The following is a 12,753-nucleotide window of genomic DNA, read 5'->3' as shown; positions in this document are numbered from 1 at the left end:
TCCTTGGTAGGTACTCCTCTGATGTAGGCAGTTGAAGTTGCTGTTGCCCTGGTGGAGAGAGATCTAATGCTGTTAGGCACAGGTTTTCCATGGTGCGTATAGCAGAAACGTATGCAATGTCCTATCCATTTGGAAATGGTCCGTTTTGAAATGGCTTTTCCCTGTGCTCCTGCAGCATATGCTACCAATAATTGCTCAGATTTTCTGAAAGCTTTGGTTTTGTCCAAGTAGAAGCGTAACTGCCTGTGGATGTCCAATGAATGCAGTAGTCTCTCCCCTTTATTCTGTGGTTTTGGATAAAAAGTTGGCAAGTGAATAGTTTGGTTTAGAGGCGCACTTGAAACCACCTTAGGCATAAACGTAGGGTTAGTTCTTAAGGACACCCTGTCCTGGTGGAAAATGAGGAAAGGTTCCACTGCCATTAGTGCCTGTAATTCTGAAACTCTTCGTGCTGATGTTATTGCCAAGAGCAGAGCAGTTTTCCAAGAGATATATTTTAATTCTGCTGTTGGCTCAAAATCGGGTAAAGTTTTTTTCCAAAACAAAGTTGAGGTCCCAAGTTGGAGTAGGTGCTCTACAGGGCGGTCTTATGTTTTTAGCCCCTCTGAGGTACTGTTTTAGCAAAGGATTAGAGAAAATTGGTGAATCTGTTGTAATGAGCAGAGATGGCAGAGGTGTGGATCTTGATGGATGAAAAGGAGAGGCCTTTGTCCAGCATCTCAGTCAAATATTGTAGTATCTGAGGAATGTTTGGCACAAGAGGGTCAAGGCTGTGAGCCTGGTTCCAGGCACAGAATCTCTTCCATTTATCCGAATAGGCTTTCCTGGTACTAGGCCTTCTGGCCTCCAGAATGACGTACATAACAGGCATTGCTTGCTTGGCTAAGGAATCTTCCATGCAGCTAGGTTTAAGGTCTTTAGCTGGCTGTGGAGTATCTGATTGTTGGGCTGAAAAAGCAGATGTGGTATTTGAGGCAAACTCCAGGGTGGTCCTTGTGCTAAGTTTTTTAAGATTGGGTACCAGTGCTGGCGTGGCCAGTCTGGTGCAGTCAGGATCATCTTTGGCTTTTCTTGCCTGGCTTTTATGAGTACCTTTGGAAGAGGAGGCAGTGGTGGGAAAGCGTATACTTGTAGGTTTTTCCAGCCGAATGAGAGGACATCCACTTTCCATGCTTGCGGATGGTAACTCCTTGTGCAGAATTTCTGTAGCTGGCAGTTCATTGGGGATGCAAACAGATCTATGTCCGGGCTCCACCATTTCTGTGTTATCATTCTGAATATTTGTGGATTCAATTCCCATTCGTGGGGATCCAGGATATTTCTGCTAAAGTCGTCTGCCAGTGTGTTTTTCTCTCCTGGCAGGATTCAGATCAGATTTCCATTTCCTCTGACTCCTTCTGTACAGGAATACTCTCTTCCTCCCTATGAGGATTCTAATGCTGAAGAATCCATTCCTTCAGCCTCTCCTCCTGAGGATTATTCTTTTGGGGAAACCATGCATACCATGAGGGAGCACTTCTACTGGGAGAGCCAAGATTACTCAGAATCAAAGAAAAGGCTTAGAGATTTTCTTTTACTTCCTCAGCACAGGCCTCTTGCTATTCTCCCTGTGCTAGACATTGTAGAAGATGTATTTTCAGACTCCTTACCTCCAGCTCCTGTTCAACCAGACAGATACTACAGGGTTCCAGATTCACATAAATTTCTTTATAAAAACCCTGCTGCTGACCCAGAAACTATTTCTCAGGGTCCCAAAGGGGTTAAGGCCGCTACTGCAAAAAACCCTGTCCCTTCTGACAGGGATTCAAAGACACTAGACAGATGGGGGGAAAGGTTTACACTTCTGCTATTTTGGCTGTGAGGGCTTTAAATTGTCAATTTCATGTGATTAAATATCAGCAATACTTAATGTCACTGTTAAAACAGAAAATGTTGGCCATTTGTGATTGTGCAGAAAATAAGGAAATGCAGGATTTATTGCATGCAACTGAACAAGTGGGAAAGCATACATTGCAATGTGGTTTTGATTCTCTGGAGGCCTCCTGCAGGGCCGCAGTTACGGGTTCTGTCATTAGGAGGCATGCTTGGTTAAAGGAACAAAATCTGCCTGATCATGTTAAAGCAAAATTATTAGATGCTCTATTACAGCATGATAGGTTTTGAAGAAAATGGAGGACAAAGCGAAATCTATGCAAACAGTAAAGGATTTTTTACAGGTTCAGCCACCAAGATTTAGCAGGAACTGGTCTACAAAGAATTGGTCCTTTCTGGTGTTGGACAGGCCGCAAAGAGGCAGATACAGACGTCCCAGAGGCAGATCCCAGCCCCAGGCCTCATACAGGCCTAAACAGTGGGGCGCTTCTACCTCCAAAAGTGGAGAAGACAAAGCACAGCCATAAAGGAAACAGTCCCAATGACTTGCCTCTGCTAGCACCAAGTACTTATCTTCTTGCAGCCCCCTTAGGGGGAAAACTAGCTCTTTTCTCTCAAAATTGGCACGTGATCACCCAGGACAAATGGGTATTGAATATAGTGTCCCAGGGCTACAGGTTCCACTTTCACACCCTGCCAAAGGCAAAAGGTATGCCAGACCTGCCACACAATCAATGGGCAGAGGCACAAAAACAAGTTTTGTCCCTTATGAACATGAGGGCCATTCAGCAAGTACCACAGCAAGAGCATGGACAAGGATTTTACTCGAGACTTTTCTGGAGACCAATACTGGACCTGTCTTTTCTAAACACATTTCTGGACGTTCCAAATTTCAAAATGTTAACTCTGCAGCAGCTTCTGCCCATGCTGGGCAAGAAAGCTTGGCATGTAACTTTGGACCTAAAAGAGGCATACCTGCATATCCCAATCAGACAGTCTTGCAGAAGATACCTCAGATTCATAGCTGGCTCAATGCACTACCAATTCTCTGCACTGCCCTTTGGCTTATCTACTGTGCCCAAGGTCTTCACAAAATGCCTGGCACCAGTAATTGCATTTTGCAGACAGAGGAATTCAAATATATCCTTACTTGGATGACTCCCTTATACAAGCAGAGAACAAGGACACTCTACTAAAGCATCTGGCATTCGTAAAAAGATTATTAATTTGCCTAGGGTACACAGTAAACGAAAAGAAATCAGAGCTAGTACCCTCTCGAGAATATTCCTGGGTGCAAGCTTAAATACAACTGCCCAGATGGCTCATCTCACACCAGACAAATAAAGGCATCTAACGTCTTGCTTCAAAATGTTGGTAACAAAGACCCAGTTATCTGCAAGAAAAATTCTGCAGGCTTTGGGCTTCATATGGCATCCTGCATTTTGCCAATTCCATATGCCAGACTGCATATGAGGAAACTTCAATGGTACCAAAAAAGTGTCTGGACTCAACATTGTCAAAGCCTGGAAGCATTAATTACCCTCATTCCTTGCCTGCAACAGGAGTTTCGATGGTGGGCACATGCCTGTCACCTCAACAAGGGAAAGCCATTCATTCTAACCACAGCCAGGCAGTCATTAACAACAGATGCATCAGATTATGCCTGGGGAGCACACATGGCAGGAAAAGTTATTCAGGGCACATGGTACACAGGCCAAATGCATCTACATATCAATCAAAAAGAGATGCTAGCTGTTCAGAATGCCCTGACAGCTTTCAAGGATCTACTCCATCCAGGACAACTACTGATAAGGATGGACAATACTACAGTCATGTGGTACATAAGCAGGGAGGCACACATTCCTACCCCCTCTGCAAACAAGCCATGACTTTGTGGGACACAGCATTGACTTATCAAGCACACCTGCAAGCACAATTCCTGCCAGGAAAGAACAATACTCTGGCAGACAAACTAAGCAGAAACCTCACTGATCCCCACGAGTGGAAACTGGATCCACAAGTCTTCAGCATAACAAAGGAATGGGGATGCCCAGACATAGATCTATTTGCCTCCCCTCGCAACTGCCAACTACAGAAATTCTGCACAAAGACTTATCACAAGCAAGTATATAAAGTGGATGCTCTGTCATTCAGCTGGAAAAGTCTAACCGTATATGCCTTTCCTCCTCTGCCTCTCCTCCCCAAGGTACTCCTAAAGGTCAGACAAGAGAAGCCAAGAATGATTCTGATTGCCCCAGACTGGCTACGCCAGCACTGGTACCCAATCCTAAAAAGCTTGTCTCAAGGCCCAGCCTGGACATTGCCTCTAATTCCGCACTTACTGACCCAGCGAAACAATCAAATTCTGCACAGCCAACTCAGGACCCTAAATCTGTCAGCATGGCAAATAATGTAACCATTCAAAGCACACCTCTCTCTAAAGCAGCGAAGGATGTTATTTTGGAGGCCAGGAGGCCCAGTACCAGAAAATCTTATGCAGAAAAATGGAAAAGATTCTGTGCTTGGAACCAGGCACAAGGAATTGACACATTTGTACCAAATATTACAATATTTACAATATCTAACTGAGATGCTGGACAAAGGCCTATCCTTTTCATCAGTTAAAATTCATGCGTCTGCCATTTCAGCTCATTACAATACAGAACCTCCTATTTTTTCCCCATCCACTGCTAAGGCAGTACCTCAGAGGGGCCAAAAACATAAGACCTCCAAAGAGAGCCCCAATACTTGCATGGGACCTCAATTATGTCTTGGAAAAACTCACACTGCCGCCTTTTGAGCCAGCCAATACAGCTGATATAAAGTTTTTATCTTGGAAAACAGCTCTGTTCCTACCAATAACCTCTGCAAGATGAGTTTCAGAGTTACAGGCACTCATGGCTGTGGAACCTTTCATCATTTTCCATCCAGACAGGGTTTCTCTAAGGACGAACCCAACATTTATGCCTAAGATAGTGTCCAGTGTGGCCCTTAACCAAACCATTCATTTGCCTACCTTTTATCCAAACCCACAGAATAAGGGTGAGAGACTTCTGCCTTCCTTGGACATACACAGACAACTACGCTTCTACTTGGACAGAACTAAAGCTTTCAGAAAAACTGGCAACTTTTAGTGGCATATGCTGCAGGATCTCAAGGAAAGCCTATCTCAAAACAGACTATTTCAAAATGGATAGGCCACTGCATTCGTTTCTGCTGCTCACAACATGGCAAATCAGTGCCCAAGGGCATTAGGCCTCATTCTACCAGGGCAGCAGCCACTTCAGTAGCCTTTCTCAGAGGAGTACCAACCAAAGACATTTTAGGGGCTGCAACTTGGAGTTCGGTGCACACTTTTACAAAGCACTACCATTTACCTCTCTACTCTAAATCCAGAGCAGGCTTTGCCACTGCAGTTCTGCAAGGCCTTATAGCCTCTCCTAATCCTATTTAGGCCCAGCCACCCAACCTCAGCTTTTGGGATTCAAAGCAAGAGTAATGACTGCAACAGTGAAACACGATGAACATAGTACAGTTGTGTACCTACCATAAATGTAGATGTTCGAGTGTATTCACTGTTGCAATCCAGGTTACCCACCCGCCCATCCCCCTTTTCTTTGCTGGGACTTACCTATACTTCTCTCTCTTATACAACCTATGTGGTGTATTTGCTTGTAGATGAAGGAAATGTTTATTTTACTGCATGCGTAATTATTGGCATAATTTTTTAGCCTACCATTTTGGGGGCACCTGACATCTGGGGCAAGAAAAGCTGAAGAAAATGGCGTCGGCTGCATTTTTTATACCCCTGGCGCACTGACGTCAGGGAAGAGATGACAGCAACCGATGCCGGACCTGGACTTTGGAATTGGGGCCGACTGCGGGTGGCCTGCCAGCAGGATAACCCAAGAGTAATGACTGCAGCAGTGAATACACTCGAACATCTACATTTATGGTAGGTACACAACTGTACTTTATATTTCCTCATTTTAAGTTATCTGGTAATACCAGATTTGGAAGATGCTGATCATATCCTCATTTGTCTACATTTCCATGGTTTCTTAAACTTGTGCATCTGGATCACATTATCAATTTACTGCATTGCCCTTTGAACTGTCCAGTGCACTGAGTGTGTTCACAGTGTCTAGCTGCTGATGTCCTTCAAGGATGCATCTGCAGTCCTAACATATGGGTTGTCCTGCCTCAGGCAGCCTTTCCCATATTTATCTTTGCACAGTCTTTTTCAGTGCCAGATATCTCTTATTTAGGTGAGAAAGCTTGCACAAGGTGGGATTCGAAGAGAACATTTAAGTCTTTTTTGACTTCATCACACAGGATTGTGTCTGGGTTGTCTGCTGGACACCTCAGTTCAAAGAGCTTTTCTTCCACAGGAAAAAGTAGATATGTATATAACTCTGTTCTTGAGTTTTTCTACTCATTCCAGGACTCCAGCAGTGGAATGTCTCAAGATATTGAGATTCATATCATCCATGATTCTCTTGATTTCCTGTAGCCAGGCTTCATACGAGAAAGATTTAATGATACATAAAATTAGTGTAGTTCCAACATTGACACCCCCTGACTTTTTATGTTGGTGTTCGAGGAATTGTAAAAAAAAAAAAAAAAAGTAACAACTTTGAGGGAGGAACCGGTTATATCTGAATCCAGGTCTTTCATTTTCCCTTCATTCTCCAGCGCAGTTAATAACTGCAGAAACCTCCTACTTTGCTTTTGGAGCTGTCTATATAGGGATAAAAGTGCAGAGTCTTTGGAACAAAAAAAAAAAAAAAAAGATACCAAAACGCTCAAATATAAAACATGTTGGCAGTTATAAATGCAGTCAGCTCCTTCAAACATCTGCGTTCCCCAGGACCTCTACAAATGATTACATACAGCACCACATTGAAGTGGTGCCTAAACACTGGGTCCCAGCTCTCAACCTCTGTGCAGGTTAGCCAGAGTAGCCTGGTATGTAGAAGTTCAGCACACACTGTCTCTACAAGTGTATTACATTTAGTCAGAGCAGAACAACGCTGAGCAGGACCAGAAAATACCCTCTCATATGGAAATTGAAATGGGGCGGGGGTCTTCCAAGCTTATCCAGCCATAGGGCATGTATATAATTTTATTTGCCTACATCCACAACCAGCTGTCCGCATTCTGCTCCTGGTTTCCTTCCAAGCAGCCATGGAAAGCATGCATTCTCTTTTCCTTGGACAAGAATGTTCCTGTATGCTTTTCCACCCTTTATACGGGTATCCAGAGTGGTTGTAAAAATTAGGACCATCTTCTAAGTTCATTGTGGTGACTCCCCTCTGGCCATTCAGCTGTGGCTCTCCATTCTTTTGGAAATGGCCAAGGGCAATTACCGCAAGCTTCCTCAAACTGGATCTACTCACACAAGATGGGCTGGTTGTTGTACTTCAACTTGAAACTTCAGCTAACTGCCTGGATGATGGTTTTTAATACCTTTTAGGCACCTGTTTTCTGAGGATTTGCAGCAGGTACTAATGGAGACACAGTAATCTGCAACTCTGAAATCATACATTAGTAAATGAAAAAAAGTTTTCTAGTTGGTTCCAGCATAAGAACCAGACATTTTTAAGGTTAGTATTTCTCTCATTGTACAATATTGTTTTAAACAAAAAAAAAAATCTTTATTAAACCATCATGACATAGACAATCATACATTTATATAAATGAAAACAAACCACACCGACAGAATCCTAGTTGCAAGCATTTTACATCACAAACCATACTGACACACTCCCAGTTGCAAACGTACATCGCGTAGTATAATCTAACCAATCGTTTTCAGTCAAACAGTACCCAGCTCATTTTATTCTTTTAAACCTCACTCCTTCCCCTGTATGTACTGTTCCCACCATTCCCATTTCTTCCTGTGTAGTTTGCTCCTATCCTTTTCTAAAGATTTTCAGTTACTATATTCACTACTTCTAGTGTAGTGGTTTAGTTTTTTATTTCCAGATGTTCATCGTGCATACAGCTGCAGTCATAACAGATGGGATGTTCTTCGTGTTTCACTGTTGCAGTCATAACTGTAGGGTGCTCCTGCCGGCAGGCAGCCCGAGGTCGGCCAGAATCCCAAAGTCTGGGTCCGGCGTCGGCTGTATAAGCTAGTATCCTGACGTCAGGACGCTTTGGTACATAGCCCTCAGCCGACGCCATCTTCTCCAGTCTTTCTTGCCGTGCGGTGGAAAGCAGCTCACAAAACGTTGGTTGGCGATTTTTGAACAGCGTATTTGGTTGTTGTCGGTCCGAAGTTCTTACTTCTCTTCTCAAAGCTAAGTACCCCGTTGGGGATTCTTTTTCTTGTTCCTCCGATGTCAGAAAAAGTTAATAATTGTATAGCGTGTGGGAAACAAATACCTCATAAAGATTTCCACTCTTACTGTCTACCTTGCTTAGGCCCTGACCACGACGTTTCTTGTTGTCGGTTCTGTGCCAGGTTCAACTCTCGTACTATCAAGCGCAGGTACGATTGGGCTTTAAATTATTTTGGCAGACGCTTCAATTATAGAATGTCGGACACTACCAGAGTTCAAAAGAAGCGCAAAGACAAAGACAGGCCTCCGAGGTCCAAACAGGACTCGTTGCAGCTGGAGCCAGCGTCCGGTTCGGCTGTTGTCAGTGAGGCGCTTTTGCAGCCCCTGTCGTCCGCCACTTCTGAACCGATGGCCGATACGGACTCCCATGGGGAGCCATCAAGGCCCACTATTTTAACTGCTGCAGGACCTTCGGACATCGCTCCTTCAGATGGGTCCGGAACCGCTGTGCAGGTACCGGCTTCTAAGGGGGTTTTCAGGCCTACTCACATCACTATTTCAAAGGCAAAGGCAAAGTCAAAGACTCCTATTAAGTCTAAAGTTCCAGCTCAAGCTGCTTCTGAATCCACTCCCAAGACACAAAAACAATTATTGAGGATGGCTGAAGATTTGCTTACAATGATTAGGGGTTCTCACCCCCCTCCTGAGAAAAGGCCTCGACAGGATGTTACTCTGGATTCCTCTGACCAGGCTTCTGTATCTTCTGTTTCTTCCTCTGATCAGGACTATTCCTTTCCCCCTTATGAGGATTCGGATGCTGAGGATTCTTTGCCCTCGGCCTCTCCGCCTGAGGATTTTTCTTTTGGGGAAACCTTGCATGAGATGAGGGAACATTTTCATTGGGAAGGACAGGAATATTCTGCTTCCAAGAAGAGGCTTAGAGAATTTCTTCTTCTTCCTCAGCATAGGCCTTTAGCTATCCCTCCTGTCTTGGACATTGTAGATGATGCTTTTTCTGAGGCCAATTTGAATCCTGATTCCATGCCTCCTGCTAAGCCTGATAGATTTTATAGGGTTCCTGACTCTCATTTATTTTTATTTAAAAACCCTTCTGCGGATCCTGAAACTATTTCTCAGGGCTCTAAGGCTGCTAAGGTTGCTACTTCTAAAAATCCTATTCCCTCTGAAAAGGATTCTCGTGCTTTAGACAGGTGGGGAAAAAAGGTATATACTTCTGCTACCCTGTCTGTAAGGGCTTTAAATTGCCAGTTTCATATGTTTAAATATCAGCAATTTCTTTTGTCTGTTTTAAAGCAAAAGCTTGCTTCCCTTCCTGCTTGTGCAGAGGATAAGGAACTTCAGGATGTTTTGCATGCTACTGAACAGGTTAACAAGCATAGCTTACATTGTGGTTTTGATGCTTTGGATGCTTCTTGCAGGGCTGCTGCCTCTGGTACTGTGATTAGGAGACATGCCTGGCTTCGTGAACAAAGTTTACCTGAACAGGTTAAGGCTAAGTTATTAGATGCCCCTGTTCAACAAGATGTTCTTTTTGGTTCTAAGGCGGAGGAAGTTATTAAAAAGATGGAAGAAAAGGCAAAGTCCATGCAGACTGTAAAAGATTTCTTGCAAGTTCAGCCTCCTAGATTTTCCAGGAATTGGCCCTCTAAAAATTGGTCCTTTCCCACGTCTGACAGGCCTCAAAGGGGAAGATATAGATGCTCCAGTGGTCGTGGTCAAGGCCAGACCTCTTACAGATCTAGACAATGGACTGCTTCTTCACCTAGAAGGGGAGAAGACAGATCCCAATCTCAAAGAAAGCAAACTCAATGACTCTCTCGGTTGGGCTTCAGAACCCCTGCACCTGGACGCCCCTCTCGGAGGAAAACTGTCTCTTTTTTTTACAGAAATTGGACTCATATTACCCAGGACAGATGGGTATTGGACGTGATTTTAAAAGGTTACAAATTCCACTTTCACACTTTGCCAAGGACTCACGGTTGGCCAGATCTGCCAAAACTTCAGTGGTCAGAGGCCTTAACTCAAGTGGATGCTCTTCTGGCCATGAGAGCCATAGAGCCTGTTCCACTCTCGGAAATGGGAAAAGGGTTTTATTCAAGACTGTTTCTGGTTCCCAGAAAACAAAACTCATGGAGACCTATTCTGGACCTTTCTGTGTTAAACACCTTTTTGGAAATTCCAAAGTTCAAGATGCTTACTCTGCAACAGCTAATTCCAATGCTCTCTCAGGACGCCTGGATGGTGACATTGGACTTAATTTGCATATCCCCATCAGACAAGAACGCAGGAAATTCCTCAGGTTCAAGGCAGGTTCGAGGCACTTTCAATTCTCTGTTCTGCCCTTTGGTTTATCTACTGCGCCCAGAGTCTTCACCAAGTGCCTGGCACCAGTAGTGGCTTACTGCAGACTTCAGGGGATCCATATTTACCCCTATTTGGACGACTGCCTTATTCAGGCAGACAGCAAAGATCTTCTGCTTCAACATCTGGACTTTGTTCAACGTCTTCTCCTCCTACTGGGATTCTCAGTGAACATAAAAAAGTCACATTTGATCCCTTCTCAACAAATGGTATTCTTGGGAGCCCTCTTAAATACAACCTTACAAAGGGCCTACCTCACTCCAGAAAAACAAACTCAGCTGGCTTCTACTTTCAACACCTTGGCAACTCTATCTCAGCTCACTGCAAGGAAATTCCTGCAGGCTCTGGGCTACATGGCTTCCTGCATTCTGTTGATTCCAAACGCAAGGCTTCACATGAGAAAGCTTCAATGGTATCTGAAAAGTGTATGGTCACAGCATTACCATGATCTGGATATTCTGATTCCTCTGATCCCCTGCCTTCAGAAGGAGTTCCTCTGGTGGTCCAGGGCATGCACTTTAAACGAAGGAAAACCTTTTTGTCTCCCTCAACCTACTCAAATCCTAACCACGGACGCCTCGGATTATGCTTGGGGAGCACACTTTCTAGACAATTGCCAGCAGGGAACCTGGACAAAGGACCATCTTCACTGGCACATCAATCTGAAGGAAATGTTGGCAGTTCAAAATGCCCTTCTAGCCTTCAAAAACCTTTTACAACCAGGGCCTCTGCTAATTCGCACAGACAACACCACGGTCATGTGGTACATCAACAAGCAGGGGGGTTGTCATTCATATACCCCCTTTGCAGACTAGCTATGGTTTTATGGGACACAGCTCTACATTTGAATCTGCATCTCCAGGCTCAGTTCATTCCAGGGAAACAGAATCTCTTAGCAGACAGCCTGAGCAGAAACATTTCAGATCCTCACGAATGGATGCTAGACACCAACTTGTTCAACAGGATTACTGCAGTTTGGGGATGTCCCCAGATAGATCTGTTTGCATCCCATCTCAATCATCAGCTGCCTCGCTTTTGCACCAGGTCCTTCCACAAAACAGCTTGGAGAGTGGATGCCCTGTCCTTCAGCTGGAGAAGCCTTTCAGCATATGCCTTCCCTCCTCTTCCTCTACTGCCTCGGGTATTACTGAAGATAAAACAGGACAAGCCCAAGTTCCTCATCTTGATTGCTCCAAATTGGCCTCGACAGTTTTGGTATCCAACCTTAAAGCTCCTGTTCTCGGGGCCTCCTTGGATTCTCCCACTGAACCCTTCACTTCTGTCCCAGCATCAGGGTCAGTTACTACATTCCAATCTCAAGACCCTTTGCCTGGCAGCTTGGCTCTTCAAAGGAATTTGATTTCCTCTAGTCTTCCCAAACAAGTTTTGGATGTTCTTTTGGAAGCTAGACGGCCTAGCACTAGGAAATCCTATGCCTCTAAATGGAAGAGGTTTTCTATTTGGATGCAGGACCGAGGCTCTGATCCTCAGGTTCCTGATCTCTCTTCTATTTTGCTTTACCTTTCGGAACTTTTATCTAAAGGACTTTCCTTTTCTTCCATTAAGATTCATGCTTCTGCTATCTCTGCATTTCAGTTCTGATCCTCCTGTTTTTCACATCCTTTGGTGAAGCAGTTCTTGAGAGGGGCTAAAATTTGGCCTCCAAGGACCCCTCCTGTCCCTGCCTGGGATCTTAATTATGTTTTAGAAAAACTTACTTTGCCTCCTTTTGAGCCTGCTGCATCTTCAGATATTAAGTTTCTATCCTGGAAGACTGTTCTTTTGTTAGCTTTGACCTCTGCCAGAAGGGTCTCAGAGTTGCAAGCTCTCATGGCTGTGGAACCATACCTTATTTTCCATCAGGACAGAGTATCCTTGAGGACCAATCCTACTTTCATGCCTAAGGTGATTTCGAAAGTGGCTTTAAATCAGACAATTCACCTTCCTACTTTCTTTCCAAATCCTCAAAATAAAGGGGAAAGGATTTTGCATTCATTGGATGTGCACAGACAGTTACGATTTTACCTGGACAAGACTAAAGATTTCAGAAAGTCTAACCAATTGTTTGTTTCCTTTGCCTCCAGTTCTCTTGGAAAACCTATTTCTAAACAAACTATTTCCAAATAGATTGCTTATGGAATCAGATTTTGTTACACTCATCATGGGAAACAGTTTCCAGGGACCATTAGAAGTCATTCTACTAGAGCAGCTG

At 44.1% G+C, this 12,753-nt stretch overlaps 1 protein-coding gene across 3 annotated transcripts in view; it reads left to right on the top strand.

Annotated features, from left to right (window-relative positions):
* Window positions 1-12,753, top strand: part of PHTF2 (putative homeodomain transcription factor 2) — a 1,638,259-nt gene that overhangs the window by 179,897 nt on the left and 1,445,609 nt on the right. The gene's annotated exons all lie outside the window — the stretch shown is intronic.

The sequence above is a fragment of the Protopterus annectens genome, chromosome 11.part0, assembly GCF_019279795.1.
Source record: "Protopterus annectens isolate FY-2018-M chromosome 11.part0, PAN1.0, whole genome shotgun sequence".
NCBI classification, from domain to species: domain Eukaryota; kingdom Metazoa; phylum Chordata; order Ceratodontiformes; family Protopteridae; genus Protopterus; species Protopterus annectens.
This window is presented reverse-complemented; position numbering and strand designations above follow the sequence as displayed.